Below are 23,149 nucleotides of genomic sequence, written 5' to 3'. Positions count from 1 at the left end.
ATAACCTCCATTTACTGCAGATAAAAAATACATTGAAAACAGATGTTTGATAGAAAGCAGTAACTTAATATGAAAGGTATGTCCATGGTTGGTCAACAACCAATGAGATCCAGTACCAAAAAAAAAAAAAAATACATCATCATATCACTGCATTTTAATTATTGCAGCTGTGCCAGATGTTTGCATCGCAGGCGCAGGCTAGGGTTGTGTTTGTTCTAAGCTTGCTGTGGGGTTATTAATTTGTTAGAGGGAGGCTTGATTGATATGGAAATGAGTGTTAGGAGTCAGCCAGTGACCATAGAAAGGGTCCCAGAGCAGACTCTGCTTTGCTTCTGACATCACTGCACTCATTAGCATTCAGGAGCAGGGAAGGCTCAGCAACGCCACTGACTCTGGCACACAGCAAGCTTGCTGGCAACCACCGAGGAGTCTTTCCTTTACAAGAGCCAATTGGACATAGCATTGCAGCTACACAAGGGTCATTAAAGAAGAGAAGAAAGAAAGCCCTGAGCTGTGTGTGTGCTGGATTCTGTCTGGAATTACCCTAAGAAAGGAAAAAAAAAGAGGGGGGGGGGGTTGCAATTGCAGAAGGCTTTTTGCTGAAAGACTGGAGAGAGGGCAAGAATCACACTTGTCCGGCTGCTGATGGCTTGCACTGCTGCTCTCCTTTCAGCCAAGAGCCTGCCTGATGTGTGGGTCTCTTCTAAGGGGCTTTGACAAAGCCCTGCTGCTCATTTGAGAGCTCTCGTGACTCCCCAATGCCTGTAGAGAAGCAGGAAAGCTCAAGCAGCTAGCAGGCTGCATACAGTGTGCTGTGCTCAACAGCAGCAGCATGGAAATCAGCGCAAGACGCAGTAAATAACTGTCTCCAAGGAGCTAGGAGCTATTTCCTCCAACCGGGGATCGCCTGTGCTTCTGGGTATGTATCATTTTACCTTTATGTCTGTTTTTAAACTGGAAAAATCCATGTGCACAATAGCTAAGTCTGATCTTCGAGCTTGCACGATTGCCAGCTCTGCTTGGCAGGGTCAGTCCCTGGTTTTAGAGATTTGTCCCTGGAAATCAGTGCGGCTTGTCAGCTATCCCTTAATAGCAGGGACGCCTCTTGTATTAAATTAGAATCATATCGTCTCATTCCCACATTTTTCCATCCAGTAATCCCCAAATAATGCAAGGCATCAGCTGTGGAGTCCGGTCAGGATTCCTGTAAATCTTGCTGATTTTTGTTATGGAACTTTTATTTTTTTTTCCAAGCTACGACCCATCCGACTGAAACTCCTTATATTCAGTTCTTTTACGTAAGTAGCATCGGCAGTATAGGATACCTTCTTCTGCATTCTGGATTATCTACTAAATCAGCATTAAAAATGCAAAGACTGTCTATATAAATTGAATGCATGTGTCATAGTAATGTATAGGGTCCTATGAGATAGCATTGTTTTGGTGGCTTTAGACATCTCTGCAATAGAATATCCCTGGAAATTGTTGATGATTATTGTCACTATTATATCTCAGGGCAGCCTGTGTTCAGACTCTGAAATAGGTGAATGCAAAGATTTACTCACGTTATCAACCCAGTTGTCCCATATTCCCAAGAACCATCCATAGAGTTCGAGCTTCAACCCTGGACAATTTTGTTTCTGTATAAGTTCCTGGTTTTTCATTCGAAATCAACCACTTAATATTTTTGGTATTTTTGGGGGGGATTTTACATTATTTATTATACATTGATGAAAATCCAGCTTTTATTTGGCTTCATAGACAAAATGTTTTGTAGTACCAAGAAGCATTTGAAATGCAAAATTAATTACTTTTTCTTCGTATTAATATGCCGTAATTGAATGTATACTATTTGGAGGTCTGGTTTAACAGTATTTTGTGGAATGGGTTGAATTTTTTTTTTTAATATTATTTGGTGCTGTAAAAACAATTGAAAATATTAGAAAAGAAAATGTTTTATGCCCAAGATATAGCCATCTTATTCTTTCCATTACGCAGTTGGGGTGTGTTGGACATGAGAGCAATGCAGTAGGTTATCTCCTAAATACAGAGTTAAAAGGATACATTGTATTTTCTGAGATTTTAAAGGACAAATTTCAGTATTCTTATGACAATTCTGTATATATGCAGTACATTGCAGTATCTTCGCATTGCTATAGCAGTAATGTACTGGTTTATGTATAGATAGTCTATGTAGAGTTCAGCAACAAATCAATTTAGAAAATTCAAAAATTCTTGAAAGCCAAAAGATTATTTAAGAGAAGATTAGGAAGCATTCTAAATCTATATATGAATTTTAATAAAAAATGCAGTAGAGCCTGATATTAGATTGTAAGCTCCTCAAAGGGCAATGACTGATGTGAATGGTTCAGTGTACTACACTGTGAAAAATATTACCCCGTATAAATTAATTCTGTAGTTATTTTTACTGATCGATGTGGTGTTGTCGCCTGCAGCACTGTGACAATTGAGTACATACAGTGGCTAAAACAATGGCATTATAAAATCCCTGAACCAATAGCAACTAGGACCTTGTGACAAAGAGCTTACAATCTAAAGGATAAAATGTCATTTTTCTTTTATGTCCTGTATGTTAAATATGTCCTATATTTTTTTGTCAACTTGCAAGCACCTGGGCTGTATCATTTGTCAATGACCAGCGATGGGGTCCCACTATGGCTTGATTCATTGTTTGTACAGTGTGGAAATTTGTTGATGATGGCAGCTATGTGTGAGTATAAATATTAATCTGGCCGGTCTTTGTTTGCCACTTGGCATCCTAGCCAGCCCTTAGGTCCGACGTATTCTTTAGCAGGCAGAATAATGACCAGATAATTATTCACAGCAGATGCTGTCATTGCTCAGAGACCCCCTCTGTCCACTTTAGCATATTCCATTTATTTTAATGTCCATTTGACTTGGGAGCTCAGACACCGATGTGACCCATTCATCATCCCGTTATAGATTGAAACGCTTCCTCTATTTCATAATTGAAGGCTCTTTTGACTCCCGTTGGGAGAGCCTCATTTCTATGAAGTGACTGCGGTTTATTTCGGAAAGCGGAGTCTGCATATTAACATAATTATTGATTTGCCCTCCTTGATATCCGTGAAATTCATTGTGCACAGTGGACAAAGCGGTGGTTTTCACACAGCTGTGTTAAATTGGGATGACAGTTGGTATTACCTTTTTCCCTACCTCTCCATGTGTGTAATAGAAGAAGTTTTTTGACTGAAATATTCAATTTGGTTCCATCATTTCATATGAGCTGCCGTTCATTTTCCTCCCCCATTTTTACATAAGTACAGAGGGGGCAATAGTTAGAGTGTGCCTGTTTTAATCACCGTGCATTTCATTGATGTGTTATAACCCGAGGCAAGAAAACGAATAAGGGGCATTGCATTACTATAAAAAAATTGAACACATCGAAATTTACCAGGGACTACACCCTATTACAGCCAACAATCGGGGCTGCATGAAGGTAAATACGTCTTGTAGAAAAAAAGGAAGAGGCTATAGAAAATTCTTAACCCGAAGTCAATATGAAATCAGTGCAGGCAAATCCTCTCTAGTATAGATTTTAGCAGTACATAAGAGTTTTCAGCTCTACTTAAAACTTTGGGTACCTGCGTGTTATCCAGTTTCTAGACAGATTTAACAAATATTTGCTTATCTCCTGGGATAACATGGTTGCTGAAAAACTTGTGATTGTGGCTATTTCAAAATGAGGAGGGGGGGGGGGGGAGCAGATAGGTTTAAAAGTAACTTTAGCAAATTTGGACAAATTCTGAGTGTATGATCAAAAAGATGCATGTACAGAGGTCAAAGGCATCTAAGGTTAAATGCAAATCTCAATTGTCCTTGTAAAAGTTGGGCTTGGTCTTGTCCCTACCAACTCCAGAGCAACCCTGTTGGTCAAAAAGACTGCCCATTGTTCTACAGGGCCAAAGCCGAGGCTGAAGAGATGAAACCATGTTCAAATTGTAAAGCAAAAAAAATTTGCCGATAGCTTTAGCTTCCCATACAGCATATTTGTATCCACTGACAGTAGTTAGATAATTTTCCACGAAGATCAGTTTATTTTTAGATGACCAAAAGAATAAAGATACTGAGACAGAAGTGATTGCTTGATATTTTGGACCACAATGGGTGAAGATTATGACTTGGACAACTGTAATTGTGTCTTTGGGTAGGGCCTTCTTTAGACATCATGTTGTTCTAGGTAAGCCTAATTGGTAATGGTATAAAAGCCCTAACTGCGGCAGCATTGAGTCTTTATATGCAGGACTACTTTTTAGGATCACCAAAACAAGAGAAAGAGGAGACAGCCTTTGCAGGAGGGAGCACACGGAAGGGCAACGCACATCAAAAACAAACCAAAATTCCCAGCTGTCTAACAGTTCATGTTAAAAACAAGGGGTTTAGTCACACACATTTGCAAACATATGTGTAAGCCCCAGTGGCCACGTCAATGCACCCCAGATTACTGTGGTCCTAAGTCTATAATTTTGAGTCTCCCAAATTGGAGCACATATAAAGCGGTACATAGATTAAGGATAGGTTTGCCTGGAGGCAGCCCACCCATCCTTAAAGGTATAGTAAATCACAGAACACCCAGCAAGGGCATAATGGCAGCTGAAGGTATCCAGTGCGTGCCCTCACCAGTTCACAAACTAACCAAAAAAAGGCAACCACCCCAACCTATAACTAGCCTTTGCAGCGAGGAACACATGGAAGGGCAACGCACAACAGAAATTCCCAGCTCACCATCTAGCCTGCAACCAAATCAAATTGACCCTGTCTAACTGTTCACGTTAAAAACAATGGGTTTAATCACACACATTTGCGAACATATTTGTAAGCCCAGTGGCCATGTCAATGCACCCCAGTTTCCTGTGGTCCTAAAAGTTTTTTAAGGTCACTGTGATTTTTCCCAAAAAGGGATTGACACATATGGTGTCAGTTAACACCCTGTCTCCTTGCTTTAACATGCATGCTTGGGTGATACAGAAGTGAATCTTCATAACATTTAAAAAAAACAACAGTAGTTAAAAAGGCTTGCACTGCTAAACTGCATATCATGGCTATGGCCAACCAAAGTCAACACAAAACCGATATTCAAGGTTTTTTTTTTTCTTTTTTTAGCACCCTCCACTGACTTGCATCCCCAAAAGTTTTATACACCCTGAGCACTGGGGTTGTCAGATCTTCTAGAGTCCAGCTGTGAAAGTAATCGTTTGGTGGCTATGGCAAATGGGTGGATCTTAGAACCAAGATATAGAAAGCTCACTGCAGGGGACTTCAAAGATTAAAGAGATCCAGAAGATAATATAAGAATTTATATAGTGAGTTAGACCAGCGGTCCTTATCTTTTTTTTAAACGCCAATAGGTTTCCCAACATATCCCAATACCCACTCATCATCTCCAGTCCTATTAGGAACTTGTATGGCTTCAAAAAATGTAAACAGCTTGGTTTTATTTTACATATGGATAACCTAAAACAATACAACTAAAAGAAAACTATAAGGCAAATCACATATACACAAACTAGCAAAAAAATGTATAAGATTTCTTGTGTTGCCCTTAGTGCCATCAAAACTTGGAAATGAGGTCCAGTTAAGGCGCTTTTCCACTGCATGGAACCGAACGGTTCAACTCGCTTTTGCGCTTTTCCACTGCATAGTACAGTGTTGGAACGGTACGGTTCGGTAGGGTACGGCGGCGCTTTTCCACTACATGGAACCGAACGGTACGGCTCGCTTAAACAGTACCACCTCGGTTGTGGTTCAAAGAGGGCCGTACTGGTACCATATCCCACAATCCTTTGCATGCAGCCTTGACTGTTTGTCACTACTAGCCACTGATTGGTCAGAGAATCGTTGTTATCCCACCCACTTACTACTTTAGTGGAAAAGCAAACCGTACCGAACCGTTCCAACACCATACCATGCGGTACCATGCAGTGGAAAACCAAACCGAGCCAAGCAGGGCCGAGTAGAGTCGAGCCGGTACTTGCAGTGGAAAAGTGCCATAACTGGCCTTATTTCTCATAGGACATCTGACACATCGGGGTAAATTTACTAGGAGCCGACAGGCTATTTACTTTGCAAGGAAATCTTCCCTAGGGTTTAGTAAATGTGTTGAAATTTCACTTTGCAAAGAAACCCAATCAAGTGCAAAAAAATGTTTAATTTAATTTTAGCTTAGACATGATTGGATGAAGGAAGTAAATGGAGCGTCACCCTATTCACAAAGTTCTGGCAAAAATTGCAGCTTTCCTTGCAAAGTGAACAGCCTATTTGCCTTTGGTAAGTCAACTGCATTAAATCAATTTTTTCACTTTAAATCATGGTACATTAGGATTTAGTCCCATAGCTCCATCATTTGGCTTCCATACCCTCAAGGGGTATGGATACTTCCAGTTAGGAACCCCTGATTTAGACCAATAACATCAGGTTTCAGCTGACACATATCATCGTTTTCGGGCTGCAGCTGAATCTTACCCTAGTCAGCCAGTCTGTAACATTTCTGACAATCTAAAAACATTGCGCTATCACCGCGGTGTGTTTTCTTAATATATCTTCGAAACTGAACTTGTTTCTGTTGGTTTTGCAATTACCCATGAAGGCTAAATCCCTGTTTAATTTGACATTCGGTACAAAACAAGAACTTCTGATGGAGGTCGTGTAATGCTAGATTCCACCCACACTTGGATAAAGAATGCAGGAATAAATTAATGGCTCATTTAACGTTTGGAGCTATGACACGATTAAAGAAAAAAAAAAAAAAAAGACAAAAATTCCTGGAAGATGAAGAACAGAGGGGAGTCCATTTAAGAGGAGTACATTACAAGAGGAAATGTCTCCCATGTGTTTGAGGGATTTTTAAAGGAAAACAATGAAAGGGGAACTATTTCATCCAGTATGTGAACAATTACATGGACCAATTTGCTGATCAAAAGATAACCTGTAAACGTTAGGCCATAGCCATGTTAACGTGACTCGTTCGAACTCCTGCAGAGAATCTCAAATACCCAGCTTCAGTCATTTCATAAGGAACTGTCTGTTTTGAATCAATGAGAAGATAGGGTAGACCGTAAAATCTTTTTTTTTTTACTTTCACCTTTATACACGCTATCCCTCCAGAATGCTGTTTTTATTTTATTAATATATTTCAGTTCCCTGATGTGGGTTTATTGGTTGGAGCTTGTGGGTCTACATGCTATGGTACTGTTTTCCATTATGTTTTTGTTTTTTGTTACCATATTTTTTCCCTAAACCTGAACTCTAGACATACAATTAAATACTCAGGGGAACTACATATAGGAGTGCGGTTTTACATGCCAAAGGATTTCTGTCTATCCAGTTCTCAAATTTTCACAGCTGTTCCACACCGCAAAGCCCAAGGCAGGAGACCCGATTCTTCTCTGTTGTAGTTAGGTAACACATACGGGACTTGTCCCTCAGCCTGTTACTATACAGTGAAAGGAGAAACAACAGAGTGATGAGCTCATCTCCCTGTCACTCTGCTCTCTTCTACTATCAGCATGTTATTTGTTAGTACTTGAGCATGTAAGGCCCATTGAGGCTGAAACGTGTCAACCTTCCCCTGAATTTTTACCCCTGAACTGCATTGCATTTAAATTATTTGCACTAATGTAGTAACTAATACAGAACTGCATTAATTTGTGTCTGCTATATCTGTCTGGAAGTTTTAATTCCTTTAGATGTACTTCTGAATGTGATGCGATTTATCAGAGGGTACCAAGGTTTTAAAGTTCTTCAATGTATTGTTTGCAAAGTCATATGTAGCCACTAATCGAGAAAAGTTTGAGGCTGGGTTCTCATACGTCCATCTGGGTTTTGCATTCCGGGGTCTGGTGCCTTTCTGTTTACCGGTTCAGGTGCAATTTAGGTGCAAATGTTTGCCTGAATTCGCACCTGAATTTGAACCAAAAACACGCAGGGCCCTTTTTTAAACTGCACCTCGGCCGCCCGGACATGTGTGAGCTGGTCACGTTCCCATGTCATGCAAATTGGATGCAGTTGAAAACACATCCACATCGCATATATGTGAACCCAGCCTAACAGCATGTCCCTTTGTCCCAAGCAGGGGCAGCCACACGCTGATCAAAATACATCTGCTTCTTGCTCAGGTGGCAGATCTCCATTAACATCAGGTGAGTGCTTCTAGGTGATTTATAGCCATTAATGGGCACCATAATCCTAATAAAATTGGACTGCAGTATTCTATGTCCTTGTATCTTGGTGGCAGGCTGATTATAGTAAAATAAAGATAGCAAATCTCCCAACTTTTTGAGATAGGAAGACCTATTACCAAAAGTATATAGGCATAGGACACACCCCCTGCCACGCCCCCTAAAGGAGAATTATAAAATAAAATATTATTAGCTAAACCCACAAGTGCTTTTTTTTTGCCACTCCTATTCCTTTATTTTGGCTTTTGATATTTACAAATGCAGCAATTTAAAAATTAGATGAAAGGGTTAGCACTGGGAAACACAGTTTGATACATAAGTAGTGCATTTTATATACAACTATATAAATCAGACCAACATGAGGGGCAAATGAGTAGAAAAGAGGGACAGAGGGAATTTGTTCCAAATCAGGACAGTCCCTTGAAATAAGGGACAGTTGGGAAGCTATGTAGATTGTCACTAAAGGGAGAGTCTACAAATCTGTATTATACAATCAGACAACAATTTGGTTTAATAAGTACATAAAAAGTAAAAGCTGGATCACTTTGAAAGATAACTGTGTTGGCAACCACTTCCAAGAGCTGGGGCCTACACTGGCTTGGGCAGCTCCAGCCGTCTTTACTGAGATGGTGGGCTGCAGCATACTGCATATGCGTGGAGGTTGGACCTCTTATAGAGAATCTGTTTACTAGAAACCTGCATGTAGTTTTAATGCATGGTTTTCCTGTCACGGTTTAGCCTGCAGTTTCCTGCCTGTGAAATTCTGACCTCTTTACTTCAGTGGTTCTACTTGACCTGTGATTCTGTTCACATGTGTTCTTTGGCTCCTGTGTTCACCCATGGGCGTCACCTTCTATTCTGTGGGTTTATATTACTTTCCCTTCTATCACTTCCTGGCCCACCTCCCAGGTTGCTTTCCTATATAAGACATTATCACTGCAGGCTGTGTTGCCTGAGCAACTTCCTAGTTCTCTGAGGGATTTGCCTGGTATTACTTGTATTCAGGGTTTGACTTCCAATGTACTGACCCCGGCTTTGAGTACAGTTTTTGCCTGCTTGCCGTTCACCCTGACCTCAACTCTTCTGTCTCCTGCCATCTATACTCTGTATACGTGAGTGGCCTCCATATCGTCAGCTTGGCGTACCTCGGGGCAGCGACCTGGTTCAAGCTTCCTGCAGGTCTATCCTTACCATCAGGGGCTCTGTTGAAAAAGCAGGCTGGGGCTTAGGCTTTGCGTCCTGGGGAACCCCGAGTTGGTGTTCTACAAGGGCCCACTACAGCAGAAACCTGACATTGCCTTTATATATGTAAACAGGGACAACTGATTATCTCATTATATATGCAGGCTCTGCTACCTGCCTTGTAGTACAGCCTTACAGCCTTTGGTCTTTATTGCTTCTTCCCAGACACGGCTTAAATTTCAGCATAATCTGGCTCAATCGATCAAAATGAAGATAAAGGTGGTCCTGTTGGCACCAGCCAGCTCGCAAACCTCAATGTAAAAATCAAAGGAGCCAGGCAAAAAACATTTTTCACCAAACGGCAACCTTAGCCAAGCACATGTCACTGCTCAGGTATTCTGAAAGCTGCAAAAGCAACTGTCAGAGTACAATATCTGCCAGGGGAGATTCCTCCATCTACACGGTTTAGTGCTGGGCTATAAGAGAGAAATCTTAACATGTATGGCAGCCCTACACTGCAGTTCTAGAAGTGGGCCTAATGAAGGAAAACAATGTAATTTCCGTGTACAGCTAATATCATATCTCAACAGTTGGTAAAGCAACCCTGTCCTTTGCCAATGTCTACAGAAACTGCTGCTAATTATAAAATATTCAGGTTATAAATATCTCTCCATAGACCCAGGTATTGTCCTCATTGGATTCTTGTCTGGAGCACAGCTTCTATAGATGGTGAAGCTAGGATGTCAATTAAAAATACATCTCTCCCCTTCCTGTGGCAGTTAGATTTCACTAACCTGTGCATATATTAAAGATGGAGATGAGGGCTTGGCTGTTGACTTTTGACAAAAGTCAGAATTTGCATAACGGTAACAGCTCTATTTATTTTACGAAGTCTTCACTTTTTGGGAAAAGAAGGGGTGCCTTCAGGCTGATGTCACAGATTATGATTGTGCTTCTTTGTTATTATGGTTGAAGAATAGGAAGGTTCACTTTAACCACTTCCCACCCTGACTATTGTAAAATGACAGGCGAGCCGGACAACTGTTATCCTGGGTGGATGTCATATGGCTCGTGTGTGCCCTAGGGGCAATGCAGCAGTGTGATCTGTCACCCACTGTGTCCACCCTACACTGTGAAAGATCATGGTCCCGGTTGGCCCTGGTTTCATGTGATCGCTTTGACCAACCACAGCAATCACATGTCAAAAGTACACAATGGCTTTCATTTATAGCCATTTATACACTACTGTGATCTCTGTCATTGTTCACTGTGCTCACATGGTATAGACAGGGCCAATCACAATGCCCCCTGTACCATGTGATAGTTGTGGCCAATCACAGCTATCACATGAATAGATGCCATTCATAAAAATTATTGTTTTTAACAGTGATAAGATCATCGCTGTAATAAGCAGTGTAAAAAAAAAAAAAAATGCTCTTAGGGCAGACATCTTTACCACCCATAGACACATATGTGTGGTGTGCAGGCATTAAAGCCCACCCTTTTTGCTAACGCACATATGAATTACACTGGCATCAAGAGGTTTAAAGCTGCAGCTGTCATTAAAATAATACCAGGAAATCCATCCAAAAAGGTAATTTTACCACACAATATACAGGCATGTCCACTATTGTCACTATCAGGAAACCCATCCTGAGAAATGCCATGCAGCCGTCCTTGGAGTGCATGTAGCAATGAAGTGGGTAAAAAGAGTCTGTGGGCGATACGCAGTACTGAGATGCAACACAGGATGAAAAAAAGAAATAAATAACAGCGGAAACAGTATTTTACTAAAAAAAGGCAATTGTGTATAATACACTATGCTTTAACAGTGTAAATGTCATTGCAGCTACATCTGCTTTTAGTTGGGAAGCAAATTACAAATTGAGTGTTTACTATCTCAAGTGCCTAATCAACAAACCTCTGTGTTTAAATAAATACGATAATAAAAAAAGGAAGCTCAACATTTCAAAATGGGAAGCAACCTGAATAATTAATTATACCGACAACAGAAACACAGCGCCGAGATGCTAAATAATATTTTTCCTTTAATAAAATAGCCAGAGGGAACAAAGCTGACGCATTTCGCGCTGAGTGCCACACTTTCTCAAAAAAATACAATACGATCCCATTCATGTGAGTATTCCTGTGCCGTAGTTCAATTTTATGGCAGCAGGAATTACCAGAACACATTGTTCTTACAATTATTTGTTCTATTTATAAACACATGGTATGAAATCAGCAATGTAACGCTCCTCTTGTCAATCATTTTATAATTCAATGAGAAACACGCCTTTATCTGGTCCGAAAATAGAATGCATGTACCATTAATTAATTCCTCGTTACAGCAGGAAAGAACATAAGCCAATACAATGACCTTCTTAATTAGGCTATTATGAACACCCTGCTGGTCATTTCTCATTCTTGTGAAATATATGCCATTATCTTTTCTTCCTGCCCCTTCTGGTGTATGTTTGCTTCATAATGATCTGTATATTCCCAAGATAATGCCATGAATACTGAAAAAAGACAAATGAACAACATTACAGAGATGGGCTACATATGTGCCAAACGCGCTTTACATTCAAATTGGTTTCAGGTCTGAGGGCAGGATGTAGTTTTACGAGCCATTTATAAAACGTGTGTCACAATCCTCCTGCGTCAAATATATGATTAGTTTATGGGGTTCCTGTAAACATCCGTTTTATAGTACTCTACATAAAGCGTGATCGAGCGGCTCTTGCTAATCAATGCAAATGTTTCTTTTACTGGCTCCCTTGGCTTGTGGCTGATAACATTCGCCTTTGAAACAGCGAGACAAGGGATCTAAACTCTTGATTTGTAGCTGTGATGTTGTCAAAGGTTATACGTTGTCCTTGTATAAATTAAAGCAAAACTAAACCCAAGAAGGAAAATGTAATACATTGCAGCTTGCCAGCCCTTAGATTTGGTGGCTGAATTGTTTTACTATTTCAGGCTAAGAACTTTTTGGCACGTACAGAAAACTCCTGTTCATCCTGCCAGAAATGCATTGTCCTTGTCATTACCTAAGAATACATATCCTGATCTTCCCTGTGTAAACTACTAGACCCAACAATTCACTATGTAATGAAGATAAACAAAGACAGGCATGTTTGACTAAGGCTTAACGTCCAAAACGCGTAGTCTGTTTTACAGCATTGTATATGTTTACTTAAAAAAGAAATACTATTTTTTGCATGTCATCCTGAGTGCCAACCATTCCTTTCCTTACTCAGGCATGTTGGAATTACTGCCAGGAAGTAAGCCGTGGTTGCCTTCAAAGATGACTTTAGAGCAGGGGTCTCCAAACGTTGTAAACAAAGAGTCAGTTTTCTGTCCTTCGGGCTTTATGGGGGGCAAAACTGTGGCCAGTAGGAGTAGAAATCGCTCTGTGTCAATGGGAATAAACAATGCCCCATCATTGATTTTAGTGGGAGGAATAACGGCTCATTGTTGGTATGAGTGGGAGGAATAGTGCCTCCATATATGGTGTCATTGGGAGCAATGGTGCCCCCTTGTTGGTGTCAGTTGGAGGGAAAGTGTCCCAAGGGTTGGATAAAGTCAAGCAAAGGACCACCTCTGGCCCCTGGGCCACAGTTTGGAGACCACTGCTGTAGAGAAATGAGTGTAGCCACTAAGAGATGGGAAATATATACTTTTTAAATTATTTATTTCAAATACTTGATAAAAAATTGACAAACATCTTAGAGCAGGTAAGAACATGTTCTGTATAACAGTATGTCCCATTGATCAGTAGGAGAGTGTTCTTGTCAAATATACTAGTTCAATTATATTATTTTACATGTTCCATTTCCAATAAGACTTGACTTTACAGATTGGTTGAAAAAACAGGTTTGAAGTGTCCAGGGTTTCTTGTTTAAAGAGTTAGTTCACCTTTACCAAAAACAGCCAATGCAGGTAAGTGTTACCTGTAGATACTCCCAGCTGTTACTGCTCACCCCCACCATCATAGGAGTGTGAATTCGGGGGGAATGAGAAATTGTAGGGGGTGCATATGAAGGGGAGGTGGGGAAGGGGAGGGTTGGGGGATGGGTTAATAGGAAGAGGAAGGAAGGGGAGCAATCAGGACTGGTAAGCTGCAATATATTGCATTTTTGTTTTGGGGTTTAGATAGTGTTTAAGTTATCTTCAGTTGAAATACTGATCGAATTCTGTACAACCAGCATGTCAGATAAATGACGTTCGATCCACTCCGATGGCTAAAGCCGACAACAATAATTAGTGTATTCTGGTGGTAGGGAAGTCTCCCTGCCGTCAGAACACAATAGCTCAGGTGGAGTGATTCCTCCATCCACATCATCTATGTGTTGCTTAAAGGAGAAGTCCAGCCTAACACTAAAATCGCTGCATCTATAGACATCCACAATCTAACACTAACATATCTAACCCTGTAGAGAAGAAATCAGTATTCTTACCTTTTTTGAAGCCGATCCGACCCGATCCCATGCTGAGCTGTCAGCCGCAGCTTCGCTATGGAGGCAGGTGCAGAGGAGGCAGCCGACAAAGGAAGCCCCATAGTAACTCTATGGGTGACATCACTCCCCATTCATTTTACAGCTGTGGTCGGCTGTGTCCTCTGCAGCGCTTCCGCTACTGGAGACCGGAGCGGCTTCAAAAAAGGTACGGAATGTATAATGATTTCTTCTTAAAGGGATAGATAGGTTATTGTTAGATCGTGGATGTCTATAGATGTAGTGATTTTAGTGTTAGGCTGGACTTCAAACACTATCCTGTGTGGTCCTACCAGTGTTGCCAACCTACCAGGTTGAAACTTACTGACAAGACTTCCAAAATGAACTGGCACAGCCAAGTTTTACGGACATTTCCAAAAATTACAAAATTACAGTTTTTAGGCTACAAACAAGTACAATATGCAATTATCAATGTCATTTAGGGTAGATATTAAGGCGAAAAACATTTCTTATTTTGTTTTCAATATAGTAAGTAAGTAGCTCAGGGACAGGACTCAGGAGGGCGAAAAAATTAGAATGGGTGGCACTCACACATAAAATTGACTCTCACAGTGACACTGACAGCAGGGTGCAGCAGCACAGATGATGATGACACCTTACTGATATGTATTGTATAAGTCACGCTAAATTGAAAAATAAACAAATAAATGTCCAACTGTTTAAAGTCCCAAATATCATTAAATGACTAGTAATGTATGAAATCTTGTGCTGCTTCCAAAAGATCCCGTAGGAATTGTGCTTACCAGAAAGGCAATTTTAAATTGCAGAATTCATGTGATGAGATGAGTTCACGTGCCCAGGTGATCCAATGGAATTCTAGCGCAAGGAACTCCCAATATTGTGGTCGTGTATCATGTGAAGGAAAAATAATAATCCATAGCGTGATACCGTACAGAAATATCAATATTATAACTGTGTAGGACTACAAATACTGTGAATCCTTCACCAATTGTGCAGCCGCTTACCAAAATAACTAGTAAAGGGCATGTAATCAAATCAGAAGAAAAAAGGACCGCCACCAAACGTAGAGCCTCTTACCAGATAGATCTGTATAGGTGTATTCTATCCAAGTATAGAAAAGGTGAACCACCACCAGACATAAGGCCTCTTACCAGATGGAAATGAAAAGCCAGCAGAACATTGAATCCACATGCACCAATATCAGCAAGCCACCCAAGAGCGTATAAAGCCTCTTACCAGACCATAAGAAAAATGCTCGATAACACTTGGTATATTTTCCCATTGGAGAGGTAACCTCAAGGTCCCAATGACAATCCGAGCAAATCACTGATAAATACCACGATGTACCGCTTATTGTGCCTAGGTGGCCTCTCGGACCCCCTATGCCGCAAGCTGAGCCACTGTGTTTCTCAGGGTTGCAACGCCAGACCAGCCAATAAAGGAAAGAGAAGGCGCCAATAGTGTAAAAACTTCCAACAGATTTATTCACATAAGGTAGTATACTTACAAACAAAGAAGAAAAATTAGCGAAGGATGTAAAGCCGCCGGCCGGACGGCAAGGCGCATCCGTTCCCTCGATAAGCTTCCGGAGATGACGTCAGCACGCCGTGACCTAACGGCGTTTCGTCCAAGGAGACGTTATCAAAGGTACGGACGGCGTGCTGACGCCATCTCTTATAGTCCGATCAACCGGATATCCGGATAGAGGTAAACAACTCCGCCATAGAGTCGGAGACCAGAGGACCGGAAGTCCGGGAATGGTTAAATTCCTCAACATATTTCAAAAGACATAATCATATATTGTAATACAATTAAATTATTATTCTGTGCGTCAGTCTCCACTATATCATCGCACAAAAAAAAGGAAAGTTAAATTAAATGCATTTCGGTGATTTCAGCCCATCCAGAACCCGGCGCCATCTAGTGTTCCTATAAGGGAAACACAACGGATCGAGCCACCATAAGAATCCTCCGGGTGCTAGAAAGGCCACTTCACCAGAACTGCAGATGATGTGACACTTCCCCTTCTGAGTCACACTGACAGTCTCTCTCCACAACAGGTGGTCCCTTCAGTCCAGTCATCCAAACAGCACTGACAATCCTTGCCTTGCTCCTGTCCCAAGGCTCCGGCCTCTCCACTGAGCTCCCTTGCACCATAACATTACACAACATACTCAAGCACCAGCTTTACCAGACCCATCCCCTGCTGGCGCTGCCCGCCAATATTTTCTGTCACTGGGATTTACTGGCCGGAGAAAAGTTCCCCTTTTTTACTGGCTGCCAGTAAAAATACTGACAGTTGGCAACACTGGGTCCTACCTGGCGATACACAGGGGCTGATATGCTGAAAGTGGAGAGTGCAAAATCTGGTGAAACTGTGCATGGTAGCCAGCTGATTGGTTTCTATCCAGAGTTGCACCAGATTTTGCACTCTATAGTTTTAGTAAATCAATTTCATAGTCTTTGCAACAGAACATCCCTGCTAGATCCTCTTCTTACTGTGGATTCTTCATTCAGTCCTGTGGGAGCTATACTCTTGGTGGCCTCCAGTGACGTGTGGCTCTACCATTGAAGCAGCTTGGGCCATGGCACACGTGCATTAAGAAGAAGATCTGGCTTTAATTGCTTTTTAATAATTAAGTCATATATAATAAATACACTTTAAAAGTCAGGGTACATAAATAGATGAACAGGAATTAGATTAACAATACAGATAATGAGTTTGTTTCCCTAGACTTCTAACCTATCCCCGAAACTGAGTTGGTAGCTAAAGCTGGCCATACTCCAGCAAAATTTCATCCATGCTCCCGTTTGAAATAATTAAAAAAACAAGGTTCATCAGAGCATTCAATCTTGCCATAATTGCGTCCACCAATTTTGCTCAAAAGCCCCTAAAATGTTGTCTAGACCTGCTACTTTGGAATCCCAGATGTAATAAACTGTTTGTTTTTTTGTGCCTAACAATATGTTCTTTTGATCAGATAAGAAAGGGGAAACATTTTCCATTAGGCTCCTTAAAATTTTCTTGTCACTACAGTCAAAACCGATTGTCGATTTCACCCCATTATTTATTAGAAAATCAAATGAACATTAGGAAAATGAAAATCTTCTAACAAAATACTATTACTGTATGGCCAGCTTAACAATGTGTGCCTTCAGCAATGCCATAGTCTTTGCATAACCAGACGTGATTAGAACGCAGCTTTGCTCTAATACAAGCCAATATTTCAAATGCAATATAAGGGAACGGATGAATAACACATTTCAGAGAAATAGTAAAGATCGCAGGTTCTTCGGTACAAAAAAAAAAAAAAAATTGGATTATTGAAGCCAGAATTCCAACAAAAATCCAACTACATTTTCTCCTGCTTCCCTTTCCACTTGAGCTGTGTTCTTCTTATCCCTTCTGTCTGCACTGAACGTGTTACACTGTAGCGGGAGTTCTCCTATCTGACATGAGAGCGGGCAGACGCCACTTGGAAACATATCTCGCAGTCTGCCTGGGTGGCAATTTGCCAAAATTGTCTGTATTGTTTGGGAATAGCTGGTGATGGGGCATCTGCAGGGGCACTTTTGACAGATGCAATTTTATCACAAATTCAGTACATTGACTTTTTCTTTTCCCTGCAATAGTTGGGGATATTATCTTGATATTAGGTAGTGGGTTTTATGGACGTAAGATGCCATAAAGTAAAATTGAAGCTGTAAAAGAAAATTGGCATGTCATTTTAGTGCACTTTCTTTTTGAGTTAGTAGGATTTACCAGAATTTTTTTTTTTGTGTGCAATTTTTAGACATTTACTGGCTCTGGCGTCTTATAATAATCCATTGATAGCTCTGTAAACTTTCCCATAACTGCTTTCTAACAGATCAGCATTCCTGCAAAAAAACTGTTGCTTGAAAATTAAAGTGTCAACCCTAAAAATGTACTTTATTTTTTGTTTGCTTTTATCCTGTTAAAAAACCATTGGAAGTATCTCATAATATCAGCACAATACGTATAAAAATAAACCTGTTGGTCCTACCAGAAATCTTGTGAGCTGATAACTTCCTCTGCTCTCTACCCAGGGGAGGACGGGGGCAGGGGGCAATTGCCCCCTGGGCCACCCTGATGCCCCGTAAAAAGGCAGCACCGCTTCTGACAGGTACATGCCTAAAGGATTTCCTGGTGAAGAGAAGTAAAAAGTCCATGCTGCTGACCTACTGAGTGTGGGTTATAGATAAGGACAAAGCCCAGCTTTCAAACACCTACCCCCCCCCTCCCCCTGTCCACTGTCCCCGTCCAGCATGGATGGTGTAAACTGTGTCTTAGCAGAGGCCGGTTCCATGCCCTACTGCAGACTCTTCTGCCCCGGCCAGCTCCAACCAAGCTGTCCCAGCTCCCCCCAACCTCCCCTTGCTGGCTAGGTCGGGTCCGGATTCAGCCAGTAAGTAGAGAGTATCTGGAGCAGGGCTTCAGCTTGGAATGGGGGATGAGCAGGAGGATTGGGAGAGTGGGAGGAGGGAATGAGGGAAAGTGGGAGGGGGGCCAAGTCGCTGCACCATGGGCCTCTGATTTGTACTTCTCCCCCTGGGCCGAAAGTTGCCAGTCTGCCCATGTCTCTACCTGTGCTGCACTCTTATTAGTTACATTGTTCACAACTATCTTTGTGTAAATAAAGGTAAAAAACTGCAAAAAGAAAACCAATGCAGCCTCCACAACTAAGGACTAGTAAGATCCAGTAAGAATGCTGTATATTACATATCTGTTCTTGTGTTAAAATACAGTTTACAGAATAAGTTTACTCTTAGTAACATGTTACATGTTACACTCATATTCAGGGAGTAACATGTAACATGTTACTAAAGCACCTGCCCACACCCTGACTCAATCCCCTATTGTGACAGTGGGTGGGGGATCTTCTCCACCCGCATAGCCATGTCATTCATTTACAGAGTTCTGTGAATGAAGGAACTACAACTACCACCATGGCAGCCAGTTCTCAATGAACTGCAAGGATGCTGGTGAGCATTCTCGTAGTTCATTGATCTTCCTGGACTTCAGTAACTGCCTCCCCTTATGGGAGGTCAGCTGTACTGACAGTCTGCAGGAGCCTGCATTAATCGGGAAAAACCCAACAGGCTGGTTATATAACCAGCCTGCCCATACAAGGATGGATATTTGATTGGTTCAGTACGGCCACCATTAGTCTGTGATAACAATGTTACTAAGTACACAGAAAGGAGCATTTGTAGAACCAAAAGTGCCTCCTCCAATTTGCCCAGGGCAGTATCTGTATTGGGCAGTCATGTGGTCTAAATGGCAATCCTTAAAAACTGAATGTTTATTTTTACCTGTATATTCCTGGAAAATGCTGATCCTGCTCATTACCAAAGCTCAATGACTGGGCGTTGGCCATATGACCAGGCACTGTCAGGATGTGGAATTTCCAGTATTACAGGACAGGCCTTAGACTGAATGTTACAATTAAGGTCTTTTAAGGTGGATCTAAACTTATAATAACGAATACTGAAACCCCCCTCCCTGCCCTTCTCAACACTTCCAATAAATGAGGATGCAGAGGATGCAGACCTCCTACTAGGCCAGTGTTGATTGCAGCTTCTAGTGGATGGAAGGTAGTGGGTAATTTTCACTTAATCTAAATTGATATTACAGATCAATTTGTATAACCTATCGAGCAAGGGTATAAAGCTGGCCACAGACACTACAGGGAAGTTGAATGTGGAAGGGATATTCCACTATACAAAGTTATTTTTTGGACAGGTGCATAAACGTGAAGATTTTTGAGGTGTAGGAAGGGGGGAGAACATACAAACGTAGGGATCTGCTATAGCTATCAGTGGATGTCTGTCAGAGCCTGAAGGTTGTCACCATGAATGGCACTTGTTTGTGATGCATTTACTGGATCTGTGAAAGGTAATCCTATTTCTATGCCCACCTTAAAGCTGGGTTCACACTGGTGCGAATTGGATGCAGGTTTCCCCGCATCCAATTCGCATGTCAGGAGACTGTGACCAGCTCTAAATAGAGCCGTTTCACACAGCTCCGGGACAGATGCAGAGCAGGGTGATGTGCGTCTTTTGGTCTGTTTCAGGTCCGAATTCAGCTTGAGTTCAAATTTATGGAAGTGATTGCAAAGCATCACTTTTTTACGTACCTGCTCTGTGCAATAGAATGGCTTCCCAGCCCGGTTTGGGGGCGCACCTGCACAACTACCCCCATAGTAGCCGGCTTGCTATGGGGGCACTTGCAGAAGCCAGGAGTGGACAGCGCCCGTGACCCCCAGAAGAGGTGGTAAGGGGCCACTCTATGCAATACCATTGCACAGAGCAGATAAATATAAACCTCTTTTATTCTAGGGGAAAAAAATATTTGCCTTTATAACCACTTAAAGCGGAGTTCCAGCCTCAAATACCTTTTTTAACTAAAAATACCCCAATAATACTAATCCATCGCCCTTTACAGAACCGCTATTCTCATACTTACAAGGTGTACAGTATTGGATTTTAGTCAAAATCGTACTTTTAAAAACGCTGTCTGGGCGCAGCCATCTTGAATGTGGGCATCTGAAGCCGCAGTGTAATCTGTTGCATCCTTCTTCCTGATTCCAGGGAGTGTTCTGGGAGTTCTTCCTCATTCCAGTCTCCTGGGAGTGATGACAAACAGCTCCCAGGATGCAATGCAAAGGCGGAAGTGATGTCGGTGGCCGCGGCCACAGAGGGGGGAGAAGGAGGAAGTACAATAAAAAAATGCCCTGAAAATAAGGTAAGGGACCCCCGAAAAAAATTGAAAATGCCCAATTGTTGATCAGCATAGCGAGCACTCCAGGAATCACTAAAGTTGCAAAATAGGCCGAAACTCCTCTTTAAATTCCGGTTCAAGGTAAAATACAATGGTTTATTTGGTTTCGCTATTTTTTTTTATAATCTCTTGGGAACTTTGTACGGTTGTATTTTGTTGTGTTGTTTATATCCTGCAGTTGGTCCAAGCACTTAACACCTACAAAATAATTATGCCATGTCGTTAATGTCGTACCGTATTAGAGAAAGGAAGTCAACAATCACTTTTGCTTAATTCAATTTCAATTTAAGGAGATGCTTGTGAGAATTCTTTGGATCTTGGCTCTTGCTCAATCTCTGTAACGTTTATAATGAAACACATTTGCACTTGGTTGAAATGCCACAAGCATGACAGTTAAAAGGAAACTTCCTTCATGTAGAAGTTTGAAATGGGTTATAAAAAAAATATTAAGTATACACTTTTTTTGTGTTTACTTCCTTTCTAAATGCAACAGGAACATCATTTTTTAGTATCCCGTTTTAGGCATAACTGTCTTTTTCTTGCATGGTGAAATGTTTCTTTAACTCATGAAAGTTGTCTCTTGACAGCCCTGTTTCATCATTGACCTAATATGGCCACCTGTCCATCTTAGGTCAGTAACATTGACTTAAAGCGGAGTTCCAGCCTGTAAGAAACGTCAGCAGCTACAAATACTGTAGCTGCTGACTTTTATTATAAGGACACTTACCTGTCCAGGGATCCCAGGATGTCTGCACCCCAAGCCGATCCGTCCATCAGCTTCGGGTGCAGGCGCGGGCATCTTCACTTGCGGGTTCACAGCCTGTTTCCTACTGCGCATGTGCGAGTCGCTGAAAGGTCCTGCTGTCTTCTGGGGCCTGTGTGTCTCCCAGAAGGCAGCGGGCGGGCGGGGGGGAGGGGCTGGAAATATTGTAGATCGCCGCAATCAATGTGTGGCGATCTTACCCAGAAGTGGGAGCGGTTTTCTCAGGTATCCGCTCCCTCCCCCCCACTGAAAGGTGCCAGGGGGGGTGGGGGGGGGGATGGGAAGCAAATAGGCGGAGCTTCAACAACTTGACCTCCGGAAGGTTTACCCCCCTTCCTGACCCAGGCCATTTTTTGCCATACAGCACTGCACTGCTTTAACTGACAACTGCGCAGTCGTGCAATACTGTACCTAAATACAATTGATGTCCTTTTTTCCCCACAAATAGAGCTTTCTTTTGGTGGTATTTGATCAACTCTGCCTTTTTTATTTTTTGTGCTAGAAACAAAGAACGACCAACAATTTTGAAAAAAAAAAAAAACACAATTTTTTACTTTTTGCTCTAAATAAACAGATCCAATAAAAAAAGGAAAAAATCTAATTTCTTCATCAATTTAGGCCAATATGTATTCCGCTACATATTTTTGGTTAAAAATCCCAGTAAGTGTATACTGATTGGTTTGCGCAAAAGTTATTGCGTCTACAAACTATGGGATATTTTTATTTATTTTTTATTTTGTTTTTTACTAGTAATGGCAGCCATCAGCGACTTCTAGCAGGACTGTGATATTGCGGTGGATAAATCGGAAACCTAACTGGCACTTTTGACACTATTTTGTAGATCAGTAACATTAATACAATGATCGGTGCTAAAAAAAAATGCACTGTCACTGTACTAATACACTGGCAGGGAAGGGGTTAGCATCAGGAGCGATTAGATGGTTAAATGTGTGCCTAGCGAATGTTTCAGTGTAGTGAGGGAGATGCTTTTACTACTGGAAGACATGGATCAGTGTTTGTGCCTCACAGGAACACAGGATCCATGTCTTCTGTACTGACAGAATGACAATCTGCCTTGTTTACATTGGCAGACTGGCATTCTTCTTGTGTACAGAACGATCAGTGGGTCCCGGTGGACATTGGGTTTGCGGGACCTAATGATCAGCTTCCGCTGTGTAAAATCATCACATGCTCGCGCCCAAAACCCAGAAGTGCACAATCATGTATATTTATACGTGATTCTGCACAGAGTAGCCACCCTGTAGCAGTAAATCTACTATGGGGCAGTCGTAAAGTGGAACTATAGTAGAACTATAGAAAAAAATGTTCTTTTTCATTTTGGATAGAGCAAGGGAGGGTTATAACCTCTGTCAGATTTTTTTTTTTCACCATCTGTGTCCCATTGTGGAGATTTTCCATCACTTCCTGTCTCATAGGAAGTGAGAGGAAATCACTGCAAATTAAGGGAATTCCTCGGGATTCCCCAGGTCTCCAGAACTAGTGTTTTCCAAATTTCCCCTCTACTACTTTTCTGGGGTCAACCTTTCACTTGCAATGATAATGGTAAACAGGACAAATAGAGAGGGTGGGTGGTTATATATATTGGTATATATGTACCAATATACCGGTAATGTACCTCGGGTTGCAGAAAAATCCAATTTGATTTTGAGAACAAGGCCTTCCCTTAGCCCTTGATATATTTCTTAGA

General features: G+C 41.5%; 1 protein-coding gene across 2 annotated transcripts in view; it reads left to right on the top strand.

The window, feature by feature from the left end:
* PRICKLE2 (prickle planar cell polarity protein 2) overlaps window positions 1-23,149 on the top strand; it is a 462,431-nt gene that overhangs the window by 300,640 nt on the left and 138,642 nt on the right. The window contains exon 1 of one of the 2 annotated variants that reach the window (XM_082265403.1): window positions 289-919. The exons of the other annotated variant lie outside the window; for it this stretch is intronic. The gene's annotated coding sequence lies outside the window, so the exon portion shown is untranslated. Of the gene's footprint in view, window positions 1-288; window positions 920-23,149 lie in introns of those variants that run through there. 2 annotated transcript variants of the gene reach the window in all.

This window comes from Pelophylax lessonae, assembly GCF_965119305.1.
Source record: "Pelophylax lessonae genome assembly, chromosome: 8".
NCBI classification, from domain to species: Eukaryota; Metazoa; Chordata; class Amphibia; order Anura; family Ranidae; genus Pelophylax; species Pelophylax lessonae.
The sequence above is the reverse complement of the archived record's forward strand: the minus strand, read 5'-3'. Positions and strand labels throughout refer to the sequence as shown.